Below are 27,686 nucleotides of genomic sequence, written 5' to 3' on the forward strand. Positions count from 1 at the left end.
ATGAAGCAGACAGGTAAAATAATAGACAGACAATTAAAAAACACGACGACAGTCTGGTTTCTGTTCGCAAGTGACATAAAATTCACACCCAGCGACAGCATGATTTCTGTTTGCTACACTCTGGAAAAACGAACAACACTGAACATTCACTTGAAACACTGCATTAAAAAGTTGGCAAATATGACATACCACAGCCGAGGGCGGGTGAGGGGAACCTGGGCAGATGATGGGAAATAAAAGGGGGGAAGGAGGAAAAACGAAGGGGGGGGAAGGGGGGAAAGGAGCCGATGGAGGAAGAGGACCCATAAGAGGTGGGGGAGGGGGGGGGGGGCGCTGGCCAGACGCGACAGGGAGTGGGGAAAGGCAGAGGACGGGAATACAAAACGACTTGGGAGGAGGAAGGGAGGTAGGGAGAGGTAAGGTGGGGAGAAAACAGGATGGAAGAGGGGGGGGGAAGAGGGAGCCCAGGGAAAGGACAGAGGAAAGGAGAGGGGGGGGTGAAGATCAGAGTTGATAGGAGGGATAAATGGAGGGAGAGAGGGCATTGTGGTGTCACCGCCAGACACCACACTTGCTAGGTGGTAGCTTTAAATCAGCCGCGGTCCATTAGTACATGTCGGACCCGCATGTCGCCACTGACAGTGATCGCAGACCGAGCGCCACCACACGGCAGGTCTCGAGAGACTTACTAGCACTCGCCCCAGTTGAACGGACGACATTGCTAGCGACTACACGGACGAAGCCTCGCTCATTTGCCGAGCAGATAGTTAGAATAGCCTTCAGCTAAGTCCATGGCTACGACCTAGCAAGGCGCCATTAGCCTTACATAGCAATTGATACTTATCGTATAAAGCATGTCTCATCAAGAACGATGTATACAACAAGGATGGATTAAAGTTAAGTATTCCAACAGCTACATACTTTTCTTTATAGCATTCATTACGTATCCTGTTTCAGACCTCACACCATCCTTCGTGTGTTTATAGCATGCATAGCGGTCCCCTCAACTCACACTGTGTCGGCACTTCTGTCGACACATCATATGGCGACGAGGCTTATAAGAGGATTTCGCGTTCGTATTGCACTAATTTACTTGTGTCATGGCTTCGCCAGATGTACTGTCCGAATATTATCGCTTGTTGAATCAGCAGACGCAGGCGTTATTGGATGCCCTTGGACAGCTCGTCCAGGGTCAGCGTGCAATGCAAACCGATGCGGCAGCCGCCGCTTCACCGCTACCGCAGCCACAACATGCAGTTGCACCCCCGTTCCGGGCCTTTGACCCAGCCATAGAAACCTGGACGGAGTGGTCACGCCAATTTGGATTTCATCTCGCCGCCTACAGAATTCAAGGTAATGAGCGGCAGCCTCACTTATTGTCATGTGTAGGGGTGCAGACATACCGTGTGATAGTGAAATTATTTCCCCGACGCGACGTAGCAACTCTGTCCTACGAAGAAATTTTGTCGGCATTAGATGCCTATTTCAAAGAAACAGTAAATGTCGTTGCAAAAAGGTATACGTTCTTTCGTACAAAACGTACGGCCGGTCAGACTAATAGGGAGTGGGTTGCAACATTGCAAGGCCTTACTCGGGATTGTGCTTTTGAGTGTGAATGTGGCCTTCCTTATTCAGATACAATGGTACGTGATGCAATTGCACAGAACATTTCTGATGTTCGTATCCGGGAACAGATTTTGAAACTAGTTAATCCCTCCTTTCAACAAGTGATAGAGATATTGGATAGGCAGGACACACTTGACTTTGCTCAGGACTCATTTGAAACTTCGCCAGCCGTGTGTCACATTAACCGGCCCGCCGGGCGCGCTGCACGGAACGATAAACAGCCCTCGCGCTCGTCCGCGAAGCTGCCGCCTCGCTCTCCATATGTGCCGCGGTACGCGAGCAAATATAGTGAAATCATGCCCGCGGTGTGCAACTAGACATTCGCGTGACAATTGCCCGTCACGCCAAGCTGTTTGCTTTTACTGTCATAAGAAAGGACATGTTCAAAGTGTTTGCCAGAAAAAGCTCCGATCAGACAATCACAACCATTCCAGGCTCTTTGCTTCGCGCTGGAATCGAACCATGGACAATCAGGCTCGTGAACCTTCGCCCATGGACATTCATGTAGTTAATTCCACTCCGTCCAGTGCCACTTTCTCTAACAGTGACTGTGTTCGTCCCACAAATAGTGTGCGTCGACGTCGCCGGAAATCTCGTCAGGTCGCAAGTGCTTCTGTACCAGTATCAGTTCCAATTGCACGAGAAAGTCGCTCTTGTCGTCAGCAGGACAATAAACTTTTTGTAGACTTGGACTTTGAAGGCAAAGTGATACCATTCCAGCTCGATACCGGAGCTGCAGTTTCGTTGATCAATCACGACACGTACAAACAACTGGGCAAACCTCTGTTGCGTGCCGCAAATGTTCAGCTCACTAGTTATTCAGGACAGCATATCCCTGTGTTAGGACAGTTCACCCTTCTTGCAACATACAAGGGACAAACAAAACTTGTGTCATTTTACGTTATTCGTTCTTCTACTGCAGTGAACTTGTTTGGTTTAGATTTATTTCAGTTGTTTAACTTGTCACTAGTCAATCAGGTCCTATCAGTGAACCAGACTGTGCCTTCCGCCAGTGTTTCTCGTCTATGTGAAGAATTTGCGGACATTTTTGCACCGGGCCTTGGTTGCGCTAAGAACTATGAAGCACATTTGGAACTGAAAGTAAACGCGCAACCGAAATTTTTCAGAGCGCGCAATGTTCCCCACGCATTGCGTGATGAGATCGCAAGAACATTACACGATTTAGAATCACAAGGTGTAATTGAACGTGTGCAGGCTTCCCTCTGGGCCTCACCCTTAGTGATTTTGCCAAAACCTTCCGGAAAATTGAGACTTTGTGTGGACTTCAAAGCTACAGTGAATCCACAACTAGTGATTGCAACTTTTCCTTTACCCCGCCCGGAAGATCTTTTTGATAAACTGTGCCCGGGTAAATACTTTTAGAAGTTGGACCTAGCAGATGCGTACTTGCAAATACCGGTGGACGAAGACTCCCAGCGCGTTTTGGTGGTTAACACGCATCTTGGGTTGTACCGATTCAAAAGACTGCCCTTTGGGTGTGCATCCGCCCCTGCATTGTTTCAGCAATATTTACAAACTGTTTGTGCGTCGGTCCCTACTGCTGCGAACTATCTGGACGATATTGTGATCTCCGGAAAGACAGCAGACGAACATTAGCAAATCTACGAACATTATTTCAGGTATTGCGACACCATGGTCTTCGCTTGCGGAAGGACAAATGTGTGTTTTTTGCTCGTGACTTACCATATTTGGGACATGTAATCAATGCCCAAGGCATACATCCGAGTCCCGAGCACCTCCGTGCCATACAAGACTTGCCTTCGACGCAGAATTTGAAGCAGCTACAGAGTGTGCTGGGAAAAATCAACTATTATCATCGCTTTCTGCGCAATGCCTCTTCCATTTCAGCTCCGCTTCATCGCGTACGCCGTAAAGGTGTTCCGTTCGTCTGGACGACGGAATGCGAACGTGCCTTTCGCCATTTGAAATCGGCGTTGCTTTCTAATACTTGCCTTACGCCATTCGATCCCCTGAAACCCCTTTTGTTGATGGTAGATGCATCGGATTTCGGGATCAGTGCTGTGCTTGCGCACAAAGATGGCTCGCTTGATCGCCCTATTGCCTTTGCGTCGAAATTGCTCTCATCTGCGCAAAGAAATTATTCACAGATAGAGAAAGAAGCTTTGGCTCTCGTATTTGGTGTTACTAAGTTCCATGATTTCTTGTATGGTCGTCACTTTACCATCATCACAGACCACAAACCTTTGACATCGCTTTTTCATCCGAACAAGCCTGTACCTCCACATACAGCGCAGAAATTCATTCGCTGGTCAATTTTCCTCTCGCAGTACCGCTACGATATCTTGTATCGGTCCACTGCTAAGCACGGCAACGCTGATGCGTTGTCCCGTTTGCCTGTTGCTGAGGATAAAGCATTCGATTCTTCCGAACTTGCTTGCATGTTCATTGATGCGGAAACCGATGACGTGGTCGAATCGTTTCCGATTGATTTTCGTCGTGTAGCTACAGCCACAGCTGCTGACCCTGTCCTTGCTACCGTTTTGCGTTTTGTTACTACGCAATGGCCCTTGTCCAAATCACGGATCGAGGATCCGTTGGTTCGCCGATTTTTTGCTCACAAGGAGAGACTTTTTGTACGACGTGGTGTTTTGTTGTTGCGTTCTGATAATGATCAGTCCAGAGTCGTGGTCCCACGTTCGTTACAGTCCTCTGTCTTACGGCTTCTTCACCAAGGACATTGGGGTATAGTGCGAACGAAACAACTTGCTCGTCAGCACTGTACTTGGTTCGGAATCGATGCTGCGATTACGAATATGTGCTCTTCTTGCATGGCGTGTGCCGAACAACAATCCGCACCGCCGCGAAAATTCTTTGCATGGCCGAAAGCCACTTCCCCTTGGCAACGCTTGCACATCGATTTTGCTGGTCCGTTCTGGAGTGCTCGATGGTTGGTTGTGGTAGATTCTTTCAGTAATTTTCCTTTTGTTGTCCGGATGTATTCCACGACGTCATCTGCCACCATCCAAGCGTTATCCGCTATATTTTGCATTGAAGGTCTTCCACAGACTATTGTTTCCGACAATGGCCCACAATTCATGTCCGCAGAATTTCAGTCATTTTGCACGGCCAATGGTATTCAACATCTGACATCCGCGCCGTTTTCGCCTCAGTCGAACGGTGCCGCTGAACGATTGGTCCGGACTTTCAAGTCACAGATGTTGAAGTTGAAAGAGTCGCATTCTCGGGAGGACGCGTTGTTGCTCTTTTTGTCTTCGTATCGCTCTCAGCCCCGAGATGGTCGCTCGCCGGCTGAGTTTTTGCACGGTCGTCCTCATCGAACCTTGATGTCTTTGCTGCATCCGCCGCATCAGGTTCTTGTGCAGCGGCAGACATCTGCTTTTGTTACAGGCGACGTTGTCTATTATCGCAACTATCGCGGTTCACGGCGTTGGCTCGCGGGGCCCATTCTTCGCTGCCTCGGCCGCGCTATGTATTTGGTTTTTGGGGCCTCTGGTGAGGTGCGTCGGCATCTCAATCAGCTGCGCCTCTGTCGTCGCCTGGGTTCTGCCGCTCCCCGTCTGCTTTCAGCGATGGTGCCGTCCGGTCAGCGCCCTGGGGATCCATCTACTGGCTCGCCTCATCCCCAGGTGTTACCGACGCTGCCTTCCATTTTTCCCCATGGCGACGCGCCGCCGCCGCCGCCTGATCTCCCGCCGGCGCCGCCCGCAGTGGACGCTTCGCTGCTGCCGCCGGGCGCCTCCCTGGGTCACGCGCCGCCGATCGCTTCCCGTGACCAGATGTCCACCGCCATGGAACTCTTGCCCGTTCCGGACCAGATGTCGTCTTCGCCCGTTGGGTGCCCCGACCACATGGAGGTCGACCCTTCGGCCCCTCCTGTATCTCTAAGGGCGCATACGCCGCATGTTGACGTGCACCCTGGACTAGGTTTTCAGGCGTTTCGTAGCTCCCGTCGGACCGAATGGCGGGGTGCGGGTGGCACAGCCTCGCCTGTTGTTAGGCTCCCCACCTCATCGCATACGTCGACATGGGGTCCTCCCCACGGCGGGCGGAAGCCTTATAACACGACCGTTCGCCGATTTGCGGGGGAGGAATGTGGTGTCACCGCCAGACACCACACTTGCTAGGTGGTAGCTTTAAATCGGCTGCGGTCCATTAGTACATGTCGGACCCGCGTGTCGCCACTGACAGTGTTCGCAGACCGAGCGCCACCACATGGCAGGTCTCGAGAGACTTACTAGCACTCGCCCCAGTTGTACGGACGACTTAGCTAGCGACTACACGGATGAAGCCTCGCTCATTTGCTGAGCAGATAGTTAGAATACCCTTCAGCTAAGTCCATGGCTATGACCTAGCAAGGCGCCATTAGCCTTACATAGCAATTGATACTTATCGTATAAAGCATGTCTCATCAAGAACGATGTATACAACAAGGATGGATTAAAGTTAAGTATTCCAACAGCTACGTACTTTTCTTTATAGCATTCATTACGTATCCTGTTTCAGACCTCACGCCATCCTTCGTGTGTTTATAGCGTGCATAGCGGTCCCCTCAACTCACACTGTGTCGGCACTTCTGTCGACACATCAGGCATCATCCGGGAGGGGGACTTGACGGAAGCCACCTTGGGAAAGGAGATGAAGGGTGTAGAGATGGAGGCTATGGGGGACACAACAGTGAAGACGTGGCAGGGGGCGGGGACAGGAGATAAGAGGAGCAACCAGGGGGTGAGGGGGTCAAGGCGGCGGGAGGTGTAGAGTATGCGGAGATGTTCGAGGAATAGGAGCAGATGTGGGAAAGGAATGAGGTCATAGAGGATCCACGTGGGGGACGGGAGGCGTATATGGAAGGCGAGGCGGAGTGCATGATGCTCAAGGATCTGGAGGGACTTATAGAATTTGGAGAGGGTGGAAATGTCCGGTGCATTCTTCTAAACTTTTAAGCAGCTGCCATTCAGAGCTCCCACACACGAAGTGCATCTACTGACTTTTAAATATTAGTTCAGAACATGGCAGTGAAAAACAATACATCGAAGTAGCACGACACTGCTAAGTGAGAGATATACAGGGTGGTCCATTGATCGTGACCGGGCCAAATATCTCACGAAATAAGCGTCAAACGAAAAAACTACAAAGAACGAAACTCGTCTAGCTTGAAGGGGGATACCAGATGGCTCTATGGTTGGCCAGCTATATGGCGCTGCCATAGGCCAAACGGATATCAACTGCGTTTTTTTAAAAATAGGAACCCCATTTTTTATTACATATTCGTGTAGTACGTAAAGAAATATGAATGTTTTAGTTGGACGACTTTTTTCGCTTTGTGATTGATGGCGCTGTAATAGTTGCAAACGTATAAGTACGTGGTATCACGCAACAATCCGCCAGTGCGGACGGTATTTGCTTCGTGATACATTACCCGTTTTAAAATGGACTCTTTACCAATTGCGGAAAAGGTCGATATCGTGTTGATGTATGATTATTGTGATCAAAATGCCCAACGGGCGTGTGCTATGTATGCTGCTCGGTATCCTGGACGACATCATCCAAGTGTCCGGACCGTTCGCCGGATAGTTACGTTGTTTAGGGAAACAGGAAGTGTTCACCCACATGTGAAACGTCAACCACGACCTGCAACAAAAGATGATGCCCAGGTAGGTGTTTTAGCTGCTGTCACGGCTAATCCGCACGTCAGTAGCAGACAAATTGCGCGAGAATCGGGAATCTCAAAAACGTCGGTGTTGAGAATGCTACATCAACATCGATTGCACCCGTACCATATTTCTATGCACCAGGAATTGCATAGCGACGACTTTGAACGTCGTGTACAGTTCTGCCACTGGGAACAAGAGAACTTACGGGAGGATGACAAATTTTTTGCACGCGTTCTGTTTAGCGACGAAGCGTCATTCACGAACAGCGGTAACGTAAACAGGCATAATATGCACTCTTGGGTAACGGAAAATCCACGATGGCTGCGACAAGTGGAGCATCAGCGACCTTGGTGGGTTAATGTACGGTGCGGCCCCCATTTTATCGATGGCAATCTAAATGGTGCAATGTATGCTGATTACCTACGTTATGTTCTACCGATATTACTATTAGATGTGTCACTGCATGACAGAATGGCGACGTACTTCCAGCATGATGGATTTGCGGTACATAGATCGCGTGTGGTTAAAGCGGCATTGAATAGCATATTTCATGACAGGTGGATTGGTCGTCGAAGCACCATACCATGGCCCGCACGTTCAACGGATCTGACGTCCCCGGATTTATTTCTGTGGTAAAGTTGAAGGATATTTGCTATCGTGATCCACCAACAACGCCTGACACCATGCGTCAGCGCGTTGTCAATGCATGTGCGAACATTACGGAAGGCGAACTACTCGCTGTTGAGAGGAATGTCGTTACACGTATTGCCAAATGCATTTAGGTTGACGGACATCATTTTGAGCATTTATTGCATTAATGTGGTATTTACAGGTAATCACGCTTTAACAGCATGCGTTCTCAGAAATGATAAGTTCACCAAGGTACATGTATCACATTGGAACAACCGAAATAAAATGTTCAAACGTACCTACATTCTGTACTTTAATTTAAATAACCTATGTGTTATCAATTGTTCGTCTAAAATTGTGAGCCATATGTTTGTGACTATTACAACACCATCTATCACAAAGCGAAAAAAGTCGTCCAACTAAAACATTCATTCATATTTCTTTACGTACTACACGAATATGTAATAAAGGGTGGGGGTTCCTATTTAAAAAAAACGCAGTTGATATCCGTTTGACCTATGGCAGCGCCATCTAGTGGGCCAACTATAGCGCCATCTGGTTTCCCCCTTCAAGCTAGACAAGTTTCGTTCTTTGTAGTTTTTTCGTTTGACGCTTATTTCGTGAGATATTTGGCCTGGTCACGATCAATGGCCCACGCTGTATATCTGTTTCAGTATTCAAGACTATTTGTTGCAGTCAAGCACTTTACTGTCACTTTTATATATCTTAGCACCATAGAAGAACCCACAGAATTCAAAGTTATGTATAACTCAATTAGAAAGTATACAGAGTGTAAAACACCTATTTTTATCTATTTCTCATAATTTTGCGTGGACTGTCTATTTCAAGCGTCTTTAATTTGTGTATGCATTGGTAGCTTTTGGAGAGCGATCAATCGGTGCACTTACTTAGTTTCAGAACTAACAAATAACCTCTTCTGTTCTTTCGATGTACGACATGAGGTATGGATGGAGTACCGCCTGCAGCTGCAACAACACTACGCTGCATGCGACGTATCAGGTGAGTCACAATACTTCTTTTCCTTGTGGGTTGGTGTGGTTATTACTCGATTGTGTCGCAAGTTGTTCTCTCAGTTACAGCGCCAAATCCTACCCTACGGAGATATTACTCGAGCATTAGACGACTACTTCAAAACACAAATTCATGTAGCTACTGCTCATTTTAAATTTGTTCTTATCAATCGTCAAAATAATCAGTCTTACTAAGAATGGTTCGCTGAACTCAAGGGAATGACTGGGGACTGTAAATCTGTATGTTCTTGTTCAAGACAAAATGCTTCACGTTGACATTCTTCAAAACCATGGCAGATAATAGGGGCTGAGATTCTAAAGCATCGCAACCCTGGTCTCAGTGACGTGCTTGAAGTAATCGAAGCTCAGTTCAAGACTTCGCAGAACTTGACTTTATTGTGCCTGTTGTTGCAACGCCGACTGCGGATAATTCGAAGAGAACCCCAGTCTTATGGGGCACACGTCAACCACTGTTTCCTCCGCTAGTTCGAAGCATCCGAAATCTTGCGTGAAACGTAATATGGGACATGATTGTAAAAACTGCTTTCTCCGGCTTACATAATGTTGATACTGCCGTAAATCAGAACTCACAAAGAAAGTGTCCACGCAAAGGAAACGAAAAGTAAAGTCGGTTCCATGCAAATCTCGATTTGAGAAAAAATGGAAGTAAGTACGAGGGCAGTTCAATAAGTAATGCAACACATTTTTTTTCTCGGCCAATTTTGGTTGAAAAAACCGGAAATTTCTTGTGGAATATTTTCAAACATTCCCGCTTCGTCTCGTATAGTTTCATTGACTTCCGACAGGTGGCAGCGCTGTACGGAGCTGTTAAAATGGCGTCTGTAACGGATGTGCGTTGCAAACAACGGGCAGTGATCGAGTTTCTTTTGGCGGAAAACCAGGGCATCTCAGATATTCATAGGCGCTTGCAGAATGTCTACGGTGATCTGTCAGTGGACAAAAGCACAGTGAGTCGTTGGGCAAAGCGTGTGTCATCATCGCCACAAGGTCAAGCAAGTCTGTCTGATCTCCCGCGTGCGGGCCGGCCGTGCACAGCTGTGACTCCTGCAATGGCGGAGCGTGCGAACACACTCGTTCGAGATGATCGACGGATCACCATCAAACAACTCAGTGCTCAACTTGACATCTCTGTTGGTAGTGCTGTCACAATTGTTCACCAGTTGGGATATTCAAAGGTTTGTTCCCGCTGGGTCCCTCGTTGTCTAAACGAACACCATAAAGAGCAAAGGAGAACCATCTGTACGGAATTGGTTGCTCGTCATGTGGCTGAGGGTGACAATTTCTTGTCAAAGATTGTTACAGGCGATGAAACATGGGTTCATCACTTCGAACCTGAAACAAAACGGCAATCAATGGAGTGGCGCCACACCCACTCCCCTACCAAGAAAAAGTTTAAAGCCATACCCTCAGCCGGTAAAGTCACGGTTACAGTCTTCTGGGACGCTGAAGGGGTTATTCTGTTCGATGTCCTTCCCCATGGTCAAACGATCAACTCTGAAGTGTATTGTGCTACTCTTCAGAAATTGAAGAAACGACTTCAGCGTGTTCGTAGGCACAAAAATCTGAACGAACTTCTCCTTCATCATGACAACGCAAGACCTCACACAAGTCTTCGCACCCGAGAGGAGCTCACAAAACTTCAGTGGACTGTTCTTCCTCATGCACCCTACAGCCCCGATCTCGCACCGTCGGATTTCCATATGTTTGGCCCAATGAAGGACGCAATCCGTGGGAGGCACTACGCGGATGGTGAAGAAGTTATTGATGCAGTACGACGTTGGCTCCGACATCGACCAGTGGAATGGTACCGTGCAGGCATACAGGCCCTCATTTCAAGGTGGCGTAAGGCCGTAGCATTGAATGGAGATTACGTTGAAAAATAGTGTTGTGTAACTAAAAGATTGGGGAATAACCTGGTGTATTTCAATGCTGAATAAAACAACCCCTGTCTCAGAAAAAAAATGTGTTCCATTACTTATTGAACTGCCCTCGTACAATCTCTCATTCTGAATCTGTACTCGATCCCCTTGCAGTCCACACAGGAACAGTGGACGAAAGCGATGTATTCGCCCAATGAAATTATCAGCGCAAAACTAATCCCATTCTCACCAGCTCTCATCTAATAGATACACAGCTAAACGCTTCATCAGCTACAATTCAAATACAGCCTTCCGCCAGTCAAAATACACAGTCGCATTCAGCGTAAAAACCGCACACTGTTTACCTCTGTACAGATTAACAGTCAATCTGTACCTTATCAGTTAAGTACTGGTGCTTCAGTCACGCTGATTAATCCAGATACAATCAGGCCACTTTCAATTACGAAAATCACACCCGCACACTCCACCGTCTACAAAGGCGATAGTATCTCCGTTCTTAGAAAGTGCATTTTGCAACCAAAATATATAAATACGACTATATCAGTGCCACTGAGAGTAATTCGGTCACGTTCTAGTCCCAATATTTTTTGGCATGGATGATTTTGATTTATTTGGTTTAGATATTGACGACAGTGTACATTCTGTCCATAAGCAATTTTCTCACGCCATTAGTCATCAGCTGTGTAAACAAAAATGGACATTTCTTGGACAATACATTGGGATATGTGAAGAATATTCACCTACATGATACGCTAAAGGGCAATGGAAAATGGAAAGTCTAAGTTTTGCCGCGCTCGTCCAGTACCCCACGCCATTCACGATGAAATTGCTTCTGAACTCCACAGATTAGAACAAATGGGAGTTTTGAAACCCATTTCTACAAGTCAGTTGGCATCTCCCCTTATGATCACAAGAAAGGAGAGAGATATCAAACTTTGTGCCGACTTTAAAATCATAGTTAACGCTCAAACAGTTACTGATTCCCTCCCGCTTGCACGAATTGACGAGCTTATTGATATCCTATCAGGTGGACAATTCTTTTCAAACATTGATTTAGCTGTGTTTATCGTCGACTAACCCTACATGAGAAATCAAGACAATTTATGGTGGCTAACACGCACGTCCGCTTGTATCAATAACAGTGCCTTCCCTTCGGAAGTGCCTCCGCTCCTTCATTATTAATACTGACACAGAATACTTGGGACATTTTATTGACGCCCATGGCGGTCGTCGCTTCACTAAGCATTCCGGGGCTGTTTCTTCTCCTACAAATGTATGAGAACTCCAAGCTGTTCTAGACAAACTGACAGCCTATATCAAGTTCATTGCGAACAAAACGCAAATAGTTTATCCTTTGTATTGTGTCCAGGGTAAAAATATTACTTTTAAATGGACTGGACAGTGAGAACAATTTTTTCAGAAGCTGAAACATGTGTTGCTTGGTCGCTCATGTCTCGTGCATTTCAAACCACAAAAACCGGCTAGTGCTTGCAGCTGATGTATTAGCGCATTGACTAGGTGCTGTTTTATCTCAAAAATTTGGCAACTCGCAGTGCCCCATAGCTAAGACCTTGAACAAAGCCCATGTCAACTACACATGGAAAATGAGGCCTTAGCCACAATATAAGGTGTTCCAAAATTCCATTAGTATCTGTACGGTAGAAATTTTTTCTTGGAACTGGTCGTAAGCCGGTGACTACTCTTTTCCATTCGGCGAAAGATGTACCTGATCATACAGCAAAGAAACGGTAACGTTGGTCACTACTTCTTTCCAATTATCAATTTAAAATTCCTTATCACCCTATAACACAGCATGCAAACGCAGAGAGTCTGTCTCTCTTTCCTATAAGAACTGATCTGGATTCCGTGCATCATAAGTTTCTTGTCTTCAAATGGGTCATTCTGATTCACAAGTACTGCACGCTTTTCCCATTGAATTTAGTGACTCCCACAGGCTACTGAACGGGATAATCCACTACCATGCCTCAAGTACTACATCTGGATGGGTTGGCCTTACAATCAGAAATCACGGCATACTATCAGTACTTAGTTCACAGGCTAAGTACTGATAGTATGCCGTTTTCGCATCGACCATCTCTTTATAATTATGCTGTATAGAGGGAAGCGATATTTTAATTTTAACTACTGACGACGCCTTCGGCACGATTGTTTTATGCATCTCTACTGCAGGATGTGATTTTAGTGTATTTTTTGCTTCTGATGAAGGTATATTTAGATATACCGAAACCGTGGTCAAGGATTCCAATAAATCTTTATTCTACAACTGTTTGGCTGTTGTGATTTACCGTGAATATATAAAGTATCTAGCATACAATCACATCATGTCTCTTAGATTTGTGGCAGGTAATGCTGCCGTATATTAAACTCCACAGAAGAGCAAACCGAATTGCAAAATGATGTTTAAGATATTTCTTTACGGTGAAAAATACGACAATTGACAATAAATATAAAAATGTGTGATGTTCTCCACATGATTACTAAGAAGGTTTCGTCAAGTTTCGAAAAATCGGCAAGTGAAACAGATTTGAGGATTATAGCTGTAACGATTGTCCTATGGGTTAAAAATATAAACAACGTAACTAGGAAACATCGCATGTTGTGGCGAATGTGAAACAGATGTTGGTTTATTGACACAACTCTTAGAAGACCCAAGAAGTCTACTAAGGAGTTCAGTTGTTCGACCTATTCTAGAATATTGTTGAGCGGTGTGTGATCATTACCTCACGGGATTGACGGAGGACATAAAAAATGTTGAAGGGAAGCAACTGATTTTGTAATATAGCGAATTATCGGGCAGAATGTCGCGGATGTTTTTGTTTTTTCTTTGATGTTGGTGGGGAGAGGAGGCAGGTGGAAGAGTTGGAAGGCAATATTAAAACAAAAGCTTCTTCATTGCGGCACATTATTTCCACTACATTTCAGCCGCCATTTTCCTCCTCCGAATGCAAACAGTTTTTGTTGCTACCGCCTTACAAAGAATGATATTACACCTGTAACAACATGAGAGAAATTAGAACTCGCACCTAAACATTTTGGTATTCGTTTTTCTCGAGTTTCGTGAGTGACTGGAACGGCCAAAAAATTTATGCGATTGTGTGAACCCTTTATGAAACACTTAACTGTGAATTATAGGTTAATCGTGTATCATTGCAATGTTCGTGAATGTGCCTCAGTAGAACGTAATTTCCCTCGTGCAGCACTTATTGTTTCAGAGATACTGAGTGTATTTAACAAATGCTCAAAATGTAAATGAAATGTTTTGGATATTTGTGGTAAGCTTCTGTGGGGACAAACTGCTGAGGCAATCGGTCCTTAGACTTACACATTACTTAATCTAACTTAAACTAACTTACGCTAAGGACAACATCCACATCCATGCCCCATGGAGGACTCGAACCTCCAACGGGCTTGAGCCGCGCGAACCATGACAAAACGCCCCAGACCGCGAAGCTACCCCGCTCGGCGATGTCAATGGTGTACTTACTCCGTATACCCACTTGTTTGGCAAGGTTGACACCAAAACTCATTACTTTTACATTCCGCTTAGTTATTTAGGTAGAATACATACACTACTGGCCATTAAAATTGCTACACCACGAAGATGACGTGCTACAGACGCGAACTTTTAAACGACAGGAAGAAGATGCTGTGATATGCAAATGATTAGCTTTTCAGAGCATTCACACAAAGTTGGCGCCGGTGGCGACACCTACAACGTGCTGACATGATGAACGTTTCCAACCGATTTCTCATACACAAACAGCAGTTGACCGGCGTTGCCTGGTGAAATGTTGTTGTGATGCCTCGTGTAAGGAGGAGAAATGGGTACCATCACGTTTCCGACTTTGATAAAGGTCGGATTGTAGCCTATCGCGATTGCGGTTTATCGTATCGCGGCATTGCTGCTCACGTTGGTCGAGATCCAATGACTGTTAGCAGAATATGGAATCAGTGGGTTCAGGAGGGTAATACGGAATGCCGTGCTGGATCCCAACGGCCTCGTATCACTACCGGTCGAGATGACAGGCATTTTATCCGCATGGCTGTAACGGATCGTGCAGCCACGTCTCGATCCCTGAGTCAACAGATGGGGACGTTTTTAAGACAACAACCATCTGCACGAACATTTCGACGACGGTTGCATAAGCATGGACTATCAGCTCGGAGGCCATGGCTGCGGTTACCACTGTCGCTGCATCTCAGACAGGAGCGCCTGCGATGGTGTACTGAACGACGAACCTGGGTGCACGAATGGCAAAACGTCATTTTCTCGGATGGATTCAGGTTCTGTTTACAGCTTCACGATGGTCGCATCCGTGTTGGGCGACATCGCGGTGAACGCACATTGGAAGCGTGTATTCGTCATCGCCATACTGGCAAATCACCCGGCGCGATGGTATGGGGTGTCATTGCTTACACGTCTCGGTCACGTCTTGTTCGCATTGACGGCACTTTCAACAGTGGACGTTACATTTCAGATGTGTTACGACCCGTGGCTCTACCCCTGCGGAACCCTACATTTCAGCAGGATAATGCACGACCGCATGTTGCAGGTACTGTACGGGCTTTTCTGGATACAGAAAATGTTCAACTGGTTCCCTGGCCAACACATTCTACAGATCTCTCACCAACTGAAATCGTCTGGTCAATGGTGGCCGAGCAACTGACTCGTCACAATACGCCAGTCACCACTCTTGATGATGATTTCCCTAAATCACTCCAGGCAAATGCCGGGATGGTTCCTCTGAAAGGGCACGGCCGACTTCCTTCCCCATCCTTCCCTAATCCGATGAGACCGATGACCACGCTGTCTGGTCTCCTTCCCCAAAACCAACCAACCAACCACTCTTGATGAACTGTGGTATCGTGTTGAAGCTGCAGGGACAGCTGTGCCTGTACACGCCATCCAAGCTCTGTTTGACTCAATGCCCAGGCGTATCAAGGCCGTTATTACGGCCAGAGGTGGTTGTTCTGGGTACTGATTTCTCAGGATCTATGCACCCAAATTGCGTGAAAATGTAATCACATGTCAGTTCTAGTATAATATATTTTTCCAATGAATACCCGTTTATCATCTGCATTTCTTCTTGGTGTAGCAATTTTAATGGCCAGTAGCGTATATTCTTAAGGCGAGGTCTAATGCAGGGCGCTTACAAGAAAGAATAGTTTCCTGCGTCATGCGATTGCTAGCTAGATGAAACATTTTGTGGTAGCTACATTTATCATGAGTGTGTTCTTTAACTCATTTTTCGTTAAATATTAGAATGAAACGTTGAAGGTAGATGTGCCTGCTCATGTTATAGCAAAATAGCTCTAGCCGCGTTAGTATGTACTTCAGATGTGGGTAGGATAGATGAAACGTTTGATCCTTCAAGGGGTGAGCTTGGGCCTGTACTAGCCGTGGCTCGCGAGCTACGGGCCAGCCAGGCTGGCATAGCCACAGCTTATGGATCTTCTCCTGTGATCAATTATAAGAGCGGCACGCAGAAATACAGATCAGGTCCTCTGTGGCAATGGCTCAGTGGGAGAGATCAACTCGAGATAGAGTCGTCGTCCGTATGGAAAAGGTGAGTGGTCCATGAGAGAAACTGCCAGAAGTTATGACGTGCCACGTACCACGTCGAAGAGATGATGGAGGAAATACCTTCAAAGAGGCACAACCAACAGAGCTCCTGACACAGGCAGGAAAAGAGTGAGCTCACAGCAGTAAGACAGAGAGCTAGTAACTAAGGAGGGCAGGGAAAATCCCTTTTTAAACGCGAATCAGTTGCGGCGGGAGAGTAACTTCCGCGGCCCCAGTGAGACGATTCGCAGAAGGCTGAAGGACGCTTCTCCCTCTCACTCTCCTTTGTCTTACATTATCACATCAGTTGCCCTTCTACTCTGTTCTCCCAAGACGTTATAAACAAATCTAGCGGTTTCCATTGAAACTATACGTTCTCGTTCAATTTCTGCTTTCTTCACTGTCCTCTATCATTTCTCTCAAATCCTATGATACCGTATTCTTTTTTATTCCCTTACCTATAATCCAGTCTTCGTTCTGAAAACACTACTTTCATTTCTCTCTTCCCTAAGATAAAACTGTGGCACACGTCTAAGTACGGAATACTTTGCAAGCTTCACACTCTTTTATTTTGCATTTCTACACACCTATCAATTCCTAGAACACTCCCTCCTTCCTGCAACCCCTCCCTTGCATCTGCATGCACATCTACATGAATACTCTACAGTTCACAATTAAGTGCTTTGAAGGGGGTTCTTTGAACCACTGTCAAAATACTTCTTTACCGTTCCACTCTCAACAAGCGCGTGGAAATAATGAACAACTAAACCTTATCGTGCCAGCACTGATGTCTGTTATCACAATGGTCATGTCTATTACGTACGTCGGAGTAAACAAAATATTGTGGCATTCAGAGGAAGATATTGGCGATTGGAATTTAGTGAAAACATCTCGCCACAATGTAAAACGCCTACGTTTTATTGACTTCCATACTAAATCGTTCGCTATAAACGTGACACAGTTTCCCCTATTTCGTAATAATACAAAACGAGCTGTCCTCCTTTGAAATTTTTCGATGTCTTCCGCCAGTCCTACCTCGCAGGGATCCCATACCGTGCTGAAATAACCACGAAAATGACTGAAAGTGTGCTGTAGGCGGTCATTTTAATTGATTTGTTGCATCTTCTACGTATTATACCAATAAAACGCCGTCTTTTGGTTACCTTCCTCACAATATTTTAGGTATGACAGTTCAATGGTTCAAATGGCTCTGAGCACTATGGGACTCAACTGCTGAGGTCATAAGTCCCCTAGAACTTAGAACTACTTAAACCTAACTAACCTAAGGACAACACAGACATCCATGCCCGAGGCAGGATTCGAACCTGCGACCGTAGCGGTCGCGCAGTTCCAGACTGTAGCGCCAGAACCGCTCGGCCACCAGCGGCCGGCGGTATGACAGTTATAATTTAAGATATTCATGATCGTAGCTCCTAGATATTTAGTTGAATTGAAAAACTTTAAATTTGACAGATTTATTGTGTAAGCTAACTTTAACGGAATGGTTTTGGTATTCGTGTGGAGAATGGAATACATTTTATTGTTTAGGGTCAATTGTCACGTTTTTCACCGTGAAGATATACCTTAAACATCATTTTGCAATTCTGTGTGCTCTTCTGAGGTGATTACTAGACGGCAGCTTTACCTGCCACAAATCTAAAAGAAATGGTCTGATTGTCTGCTAAATATTTTATATGTATTAGAAATAGTAGAAGTTCTACATACCTTTACTTACGGAATCGCACACATAACTTCGGTTTCACTACGTCACGTCTCGACAGTTACTTTGAACTGTGACCTTTCAGACAGGAAATCACAATCCAGTCGCACAAGTGAGACGATAGGCCATAGGAAAGTAATGTGGTTCGAAGCCGCTTACGAGGAACGAAAAGCCTTTTTGAAACTCTGTAAACATGGAAAAAATTTGAGAGCCGTTTTACGCAGTACGTCGTGTGAATAAAGTGCCAGTTGTGTCTCAAAGGAATGATTCTTTCCAAATCCATGCTGGTCTGATGTCTAAAGGTAATATATTTCTTTACACTTCCTGCTACATGTCGATGTCAATGTCAGTGTAACTCACTGGATTACGTTTATTTTCTTTCGTATGTACTTTCCATCCGTATCCCTCACAATAAATACTAAAATTCTCCTCATGATGTCGTAGGAAAAGTATTTAAGCCGCAAACATCGCTGTTGCACTAGATGAACTCCTAAATTGTAAGCCACTCAAGAAAGACATTGCCTGTTGAAACGTTATCGTCCTGCTATCACTAGGATAGGATCAAGAGAAATAGTGGAACATGTCTGTTGACACTGTGACTTTTTTTTTACTCCCTGGAATGACAGAGAATTATCTTCCAAGATTCACTTGATATATTCGTTGTATAGCAATCAAAGACTCTGAATGAAGTCCACTCTGGTGCTTCACTGACTTAGGAAATATATGTTTACAGACAGGGGAGATTGCTTCCACTCAGCAACTACAACTAATCTCGTTGTCTGCATTGTGAATCATGAGTATCACCCATCAGAAGGACAATGAAGAGACGATGAACTCTGCAGTTGGTCGCTTGCTCCATGAAAATGTTGACGCACTGTAAAGAGTAACATTCAGTAGCTCTCAGTTCCGAACTGGCGCGAGAGTAACATTTACCCCTTCTGTGACAGAGCTACAAACAGCTACATCGAACTCATAACGACACCTACAGAAATTTTGGCATCATAAGACGTCTCGCAACGTTCAGTAACCTGTAGATCTAGAGGTAAGACATATAAAATACTGCGGAACTGCTACTGAAAATACAAAAATATGTTAATGAAATCGTATCACTGAATACTCTGTTAACTGTGTTTCATTCAGCAACTACTCTCACACCCACATTGCCGTATTTATATTGTAGTCCAGTAAAGCTACCTGAATATGACAAAAGACTTTACGTTTAAATAAGATAAATATTTTAACTATATATGACGGTAGTATCTGTTCCCGAAAGAACAGTTACCGTGGTTGACCGTGCAGCTTTGCTAGAAATGAAATGATAATTAAATGGACACCCTAGCTGCAAACAGGCGTTGATGTACTTCATTGGGGACATGTTGAAAATATGTGCCCCGACCGGGACTCGAACCCGGGATCTCCTGCTTACATGGCAGACGCTCTATCCATCTGAGCCACCGCGGCAAAATTTTAGGCGCACTACGAATGTAGTGGTGTGGACATGTAGGGAATGTGGATCTCACGGGGAGCGTGCAAGGGATAAATACCTGCAGACGCACTATCCTATGTGCCCGCGGTGGCTCAGATGGATAGAGCGTCTGCCACGTAAGCAGGAGATCCCGGGTTCGAGTCCCGGTCGGGCCACACATTTTCAACATGTCCCCAATGAAGTACATCAACGCCTGTTTGCAGCTAGGGTGTCCATTTAATTATCATTTCAGATAAATATTTGTTGTGTGGTACTACTATGAGACACCAATTGTGTTAGTGTAGTGCATATTAATAGCGTTTTCCATTCCGTTTTCGAACCAAATAGACACAAATATCAGAGAAATTGTCAATAATATATTCCATATCGTTATCGAAAGCAACCTGCTAATGTGCAGGTACTTTATTGACCCCATGTTTGTAGCGACTTGCTGATTATGAGTTAATCCACGTTTAAAGTGGAATCACCAAAACCAAACACACACCAAAAACACACAACACGAAACAAAATCTAACTTTCTTCGTCGTTGATCGCTAAAGGGCGAGAAAGGTAACCACATGCAGGTGCCAGATTAGAAGAAGTGCGGTAGGTATCTTTGCCAATGAAGCTCCTTGGTTATGAAGTTACCAAACGGTTCTTCAAATTGTCATCGTGTCACACTGATTTAGGTTTATGGCGACCTCCTTAAATCTATTATGGCAAACGCCAGGATCAATCCTCTCAAAGGGCGCAGACGACTTCCTCCCCATACTTCATAGTTCAAGATTCTGTTTCGTGTCTAATCTCGATTTCTACGAGACGTTGTACAGTAATCCTCCTTCCTTTCTTTTAACCTCAGTATGACCTCTGAAGGCAAGTGTCGCACCAAGATTGTTTGGTCGTCATGTTTGCCAGTTGTCGGATACACTGTCATTGACCACAGTAGAAAATCGCAGAAACGTCCTTCGTGAACGCCTGTTTGTCTTCCTGTATGTGGTGATAAATTTATCTCCAAACAATCGCACTTGGAGCGACACCATTTGGCTTTTTCGATAGTACTCACTCCATACAGGGCACAGGAGATCCAAGTTGCCTACAGTGCTTTAACTTTTTTATTAAATAATTTTCATAAATGTTAGAATTCACTCCGTTTTAGACTCCGTTTTCTAATGCATAAACGACGCTTTTCATAATGTCAATAAGGATAAATATTAAAGATTTTATGGGACGAGCTGTACTATAAAATTGAACAAAATAAGACCATATGTAATGTGGTTATAGTAAGATATCATACAAAATTGCCACAGAGCATGCTGAAACATAGTATCAAGGGCCCTCCGTCAGTCTCATGCTCTTAGCAGACAGATGGAATACGGTTAAAAAAGAAAGGAAAAGGGTGGGTTTGATATCACAGCTCTGTCTTCTCACTCTATAACGTTCATTACTAGACCACGAACAGGTTATTCAGAACAACAGCTCAAGTGGAAGTCAACACTTATCGTACCTTGTGCCGTGTGCACCATTTTAACAAAACCATGATGCTAACACACATGAAATTCAGTGGTTGGCTGGACTGAGGCTAGCCTCTAATGGCTAAGATGTGGGTTACAATCCTACTATGGTTCCAGTTTTTAACGGCAACATACATACCCTGTTCACCTCCAGTAACGTCAAGTAATGAACGCAGGACTGAGTCGTGGTTCCAAATCAACACTAAGTCGCTGCTTGAAGAAACTCTGTCTTTCGTAAGCTTTCTTACACTAGCATCGTTATTCTAGTTCACTAACCAGTCGTCATGTAAGGTCATAGGACCTTCATTTCTTATTTTAAGTGACCATAAGATTTTGAAAATATTGGCACTGGACTGGTATTTGAGATGCGATCCCAATTTTTGTCTGGATTTGAACCCTTCGAGATGATACTGTCCCATCATTTCGTTATATCCTCACGATGCCAAACTCCTCCAGGTCTCTACTAAAGGCGCGAATGGAAGATAATTTGATAGTTAACAGCTCTTGGTGTTGGGTCAACAACGACTATATTTGCGAGGTTGGAGTCCCATGAAGCACAGAGCTATTTTTGGCGTTTCCTCTAGCCGAACATCTGCACATGTCGCTACTGGTGTAGGGATAATAAATACTTCATGTCTATTAATACGTATAAGACAATAGCGAAAGGTGCCTGGATTGAATTGCTACTAAGCCTAAATTATTTGTATCGTCGTTTCGGGATCCAATATCACGCTATTGGTGTACACATTTAATATCTGACAGTTGATTTTGCTTAGTTAACAATTCATATAGGTGCTGGAGTCTACTCCCTCGTCGATCAGTACAACTTTACTTCATGGCGGTACATACCTGTGCGTTGCACTTTATTACTTACCTTTCGTGGTTACTTCTTAGGGGAAACATCAGCTTCATGGAGTTCCTGGTGCAGTTCTAAATGTTTCGTCATTTATTCCCAGTTTCGGACATTTGGCCTTGTAAACTGATACTGGTGTACACTTCGATTTTTACGTCTCTTTATACTTAGTCGAGTCTCGATCAGATACCCAAGCTTTGTTTAGTTAACAGTGGAATCAAATTCGGATGACGAACAACAACTCGTCATCTCATTTAATAGGTGCGACGAATGGAGAAACTGGTAGAAGCTGACCTCGGGGAAGATCAGTTTGGATTCCGTAGAAATGTTGGAACACGTGAGGCAATACTGACCCTACGACTTACCTTAGAAGAAAGATTAAGGAAAGGCAAACCTACGTTTCTAGCATTTGTACACTTAGAGAAAGCTTTTGACAATGTTGACTGGAATACTCTCTTTCAAATTCTGAAGGTGGCAGGGGTAAAATACAGGGAGCGAAAGGCTATTTACAATTTGTACAGAAAGCAGATGGCAGTTATAAGAGTCGAGGAGCACGAAAGGGAAGCAGTGGTTGGGAATGGAGTGAGACAGGGTTGTAGCCTAGCCCCGACGTTATTCAATCTGTATATTGAGCAAGCAGTGAAGGAAACAAAAGAAAAATTCGGAGTAGGTATTAAAATCCATGGAGAAGAAATAAAAACTTTGAGGTTCGCCGATGACATTGTAATTCTGTCAGAAACAGCAAAGGACTTGGAAGAGCAGTTGAACGGAATGGACAGTGTCATGAAAGGAGGGTATAAGATGAACATCAACAAAATCAAAACGAGGATAATGGAATGTAGTCGAATTAAGTCGTGTGATGCTGAGGGAATTAGATTAGGAAATGAGACACTTAAAGTAGTAAAGGAGTTTTGCTATTTGGGGATCAAAATAACTGATGATGGTCGAAGTAGAGAGGATATAAAATGTAGACTGGCAATGGCAATGAAAGCGTTTCTGAAGAAGAGAAATTTGTTAACATCGAGAATTGATTTAAGTGTCAGGAAGTCGTTTCTGGAAGTATTTGTATGGAGCGTAGCCATGTATGGAAGTGAAACATGGACGATAACTAGTTTGGACAAGAAGAGAATAGAAGCTTTCGAAACGTGGTGCTACAGAAGAATGCTGAAGATTAGATGGGTAGATCATATAACTAATGAGGAGGTATTGAATAGGATTGGGGAGAAGAGACGTTTGTGGCACAACTTAACTAGAAGAAGGGATCGGTTGGTAGGACACGTTCTGAGGCATCAAGGCATCACCAATTTAGTATTGGAGGGCAGCGTGGAGGGTAAAAATCGTAGAGGGAGACCAAGAGATGAATACATTAAACAGATTCAGAAGGATGTAGGTTGCAGTAGGTACTGGGAGATGAAGAAGCTTGCACAGGATAAAGTAGCATGGAGAGCTGCATCAAGCCAGTCTCAGGACTGAAGACCACAACAACAGCAAGTCTTCTGCAGTGTCACTTATTGTAATGAAATTTAATTTACAAGCGTTAAGGACTGTCTCATCTCCAATGACGTTTTCTCTAATATTTATTGTATTTCGGTATTAGTTTACATCTGAACTAACTGTGGTGATGATACTCACTAGTCCAGAGAGTACCGCACGACAATCAAAAAGCCGCGACCGAAACTCGTAGCGCAGCAGCTGTATGGGTTGGCAGTACGAACAATATTGAGGTCTGGAAGGAGCTGCATACGCCAATCTATGGACACCATGCGTGTGGATAGTGACTGGTCGATGCCTCGGTAAATACTGGAGCATTGCACCGAATCGTGTATAGTCACCAGTTACTGCAGAGTCTACAAGTTCAAGTTGCAATGTTCGTCCGTCATCTCTGAGACTTGGGCTCCGTAAGCATTGCAGGCCAGCTCTGGGCTCTACGTAGGCATCACTCAGAGTCACAGTGACAGGACGTTCATATTTTAGAGGCAACTATGAATAATAATGAATCATAGCTCTTATGGGTCAATGGATGGGCACATCATACGCTACATCCCTTTACGAAATGTTTTGAAATGAAAGTGTTGGGTGTCAAACTAAGGGAAAATACGTACAACCTCATTCTCGTAAATTCCAAATAAATGGTAGAAAAAGAAATAGATGCTCTGACAGCGAATAGTACAATAAAAGAGACTGTAATTCAAAGAACTGAACACGTCAACAAAAAGCTCTGTCCAAAATGTGGTGTGTTGCACAAATCATACCGATTCTCAGAAAATACGCAGCAAAATAAAAATAACGAAAATCTGTTTCATTTGGAAGGGTATGTTGATGATCTGTGTAGCCAGGGATCATACCGACGAAATCACCTACAGAAGGCGACCTAGATTTAACGGACAGTGAGACAAAATGGCCAACCTCTGTCATGAAAAGTCTGAAACGTACACTGAAATTCCCTGCAGTTCGATGGATTTAAAAAAGACTGCATAGGGTATCGCAGCAGAAAACACAGATTACAGACATAAACCTGTAACTACACTACTGTCCATTAAAATTGCTACACCAAGAAGAAATGCAGATGATTAACGGGTATCTCATTGGACAAATATATTATACTAGAACTGACATGTGACTACATTTTCAGCCATGGTCTCCGAGCTGATAGTCCATGCTGCGGCAAACGTCAACGAACTGTTCGTGCAGATGGTTGTTGTCTTGCAAACGTCCCCATCTGTTAACTCAGGGATCGAGACGTGGTTGCACGATCCGTTGCAACCATGCGGATAAGATGCCTGTGATCTCGACTGCTAGTGATACGAGGCAGTTGGGATTCAGCACGGCGTTCCGTATTACCCTCCTCAACCCACCGATTCCATATTCTGCTAACAGTCATTGGATCTCGACCAACGCGAGCAGTAATGTCGCGATAAAATAAACGGCAATCGCGATAGGCTACAATCCGACCTTTATCAAAGTCGGAAACGTGATGGTACACATTTCTCCTCCTTACACGAGGCATCACAACAACGTTTCACCAGGCAACGCCGGTCAACTGCTGTTTGTGTATGAGAAATCGGTTGGAAACTTTCCTCATGTAAGCACTTGTAGGTGTCACCACCGGTGCCAGCCTTGTGTGAATTCTCTGAAAAGCTAATCATTTGCATATCACAGCATCTTCTTCCTGACGGTTAAATTTCGCGTCTGTAGCACGTCATCTTCGTGGTGTAGCAATTTTAATGGCCAGTAGTGTATGTCTCGGACCTTACAAACTGCAAGTTATATATTAGAGAAGATTTCTATTTAAAGCTATGGCCAAGGACTGAATGGGCCAATCTCACCAACAACACTATTTCACAGACACGCTCAACAGCATGTACGTTTATTAATAATCATCCTAAGAACAGCACATCACCACAAAAAAAAACGGGTCCTCTATACCAATCCATACCACCAGCAGTGCAGCAAAGCTGACACAGCTGTCCACTGAACTGTAAGTTACCACAAAATTACGGGTATACGGAAATAGATCAATTTTAAATCAGTCAGATTGTTTTCAACGAGTGCTAACGAAAGTAAACACAAAGAAAATTATTTATATCGACGTAAAATTGTTTCCAGCATCCCAGACAAGAAAACTCGCATGGTTTATATATTCTTTCATCAATAACATTTTCGATTAGTGTGGATAATGCAGAGAAGTTCTTCGCTGTAATGCAGAAGTCTAAGGAATCCACGGATTTCGTAGTGGTGGAATGAGTATTAGTAAAATAAGTCTGAATAAGCAAATATTGCAGCGCGAGGCGTGCCGGAAGAGTCAGTGAGATTCTGCAACGTACCGACGGGGATTTGAAGCCATGCCGACTCTAGTGTCATGGCTAACTGGGCTAGGTGTCACGGTTGGTATGAGCAGCTCCTTCTCTAGATTGTCGCACAGATGACAAAATGGTAGATATCGAAATAGACGACAGAGGGATAGAGAAACAATTAAAATCGCTCAAAAGAGGAAAGGCCGCTGGACCTGATGGGATACCAGTTCGATATTACACAGAGTACGCGAAGGAACTTGCCCCCCTTCTTGCAGCGGTGTACCGTAGGTCTCTAGAAGAGCGTAGCGTTCCAAAGGATTGGAAAAGGGCACAGGTCATCCCCGTTTTCAAGAAGGGACGTCGAACAGATGTGCAGGACTATAGACCTATATCTCTAACGTCGATCATTCATAGAATTTTGGAACACGTATTATGTTCGAGTATAATGACTTTTCTGGAGACAAGAAATCTACTCTACAGGAATCAGCATGGGTTTCGAAAAAGACGGTCGTGCGAAACCCAGCTCGCGCTATTCGTCCACGAGACTCAGAGGGCCATTGACACGGGTTCACAGGTAGATGCTGTGTTTCTTGACTTCAGCAAGGCGTTCGATACAGTTCCCCACAGTCGTTTAATTAACAAAGTAAGAGCATATGGACTATCAGACCAATTGTGTGATTAGATTGAAGAGTTCCTAGATAACAGAACGCAGAATGTCATTCTCAATGGAGAGAAGTCTTCCGAAGTAAGAGCGATTTCAGGTGTGCCGCAGGGTAGTGTCATAGGACCGTTGCTATTCACAATATACATAAATGACCTTGTGGATGACATCGTAAGTTCACTGAGGCTTTATGCAGATGATGCTGTGGTGTATCGAGAGGTTGTAACAATGGAAAATTGTACTGAAATGCAGGAGGATCTGCAGCGAATTGACGCATGGTGCAGGGAATGGCAATTGAATCTCAATGTAGACAAGTGTAATGTGCTGCGAATATATAGAAAGAAAGATCCTTTATCATTTAGCTACAATGTAGCAGGTCAGCAACTGGAAGCAGTTAATTCCATAAATTGTCTGGGAGTAGGCATTAGGAGTGATTTAAAATGGAATGCCCATATAAAATTAATCGTCGGTAAAGCAGATGCCAGACTGAGGTTCATTGGAAGAATCCTAAGGAAATGCAATCCGAAAACAAAGGAAATAGGTTACAGTACACTTGTTCGCCCACTGCTTGAATACTGCTCACTGGTGTGGGATCCGTTACAGGATCATTTAGTAATCGCGAAAGCATCACGGAGATTGTAGATAAACTACAGTGGAAGACTCTGCAAGAAAGACGCTCAGCACGGGCTTTCGAGAATATGCCTTCACCGAGGAGTCAAGCAGTATATTCCTCTCTCCTACGTATATCTCACGAAATGGCCATGAGGATAAAATCAGAGAGATTAGAGCCCACACAGAGGCATACCGACAATCTTTCTTTCCACGAACAATACGAGACTGGAATAGAAGGGAGAACTGATAGAGGTACTCAAGGTACCGTCCGCCACACACCGTCAGGTGGTTTGCGGATTATGGATGTAGATGTATGTAGGACAGCCCGATTAAATTGGTCTCACAGATTCTCGCCTGGGTTCAAATCCGAGGAGTTTGCTGGCCTCATCCTGGTACTCTTCAAACCATGCATGTACACTATAAGCCGTGTGACACATTGCATTGTCCTGCTGGTAGATGCCATTGTCTTGAGCAAAAACAAACTGCATGTACGGGTGGTCATGGTCCCCACGATATATGAATATTATTCTTGATCCATTGTGCCGTCCAAAATGACGAGATCGCCCGGGGAATACCATGAAAACATTCTCCAGACTGTAATGCTCCCTCCTCAATTGCTTTGAGACGTTTCACACCGTCCACGC

The 27,686-nt window shown here is 44.7% G+C and overlaps 1 long non-coding RNA gene and 1 other non-coding gene across 2 annotated transcripts in view; both read right to left on the bottom strand.

Moving 5' to 3' along the window:
* The window catches only part of LOC126249552 (uncharacterized), a 447,450-nt gene that overhangs the window by 175,431 nt on the left and 244,333 nt on the right, over positions 1-27,686 (bottom strand). The gene's annotated exons all lie outside the window — the stretch shown is intronic.
* Trnat-ugu (transfer RNA threonine (anticodon UGU)) lies at positions 19,534-19,607 on the bottom strand. The gene has a single exon. It is a non-coding gene; the product is annotated as a tRNA-Thr (tRNA).

Source organism: Schistocerca nitens, chromosome 3, assembly GCF_023898315.1.
Source record: "Schistocerca nitens isolate TAMUIC-IGC-003100 chromosome 3, iqSchNite1.1, whole genome shotgun sequence".
Lineage (NCBI taxonomy): Eukaryota > Metazoa > Arthropoda > Insecta > Orthoptera > Acrididae > Schistocerca > Schistocerca nitens.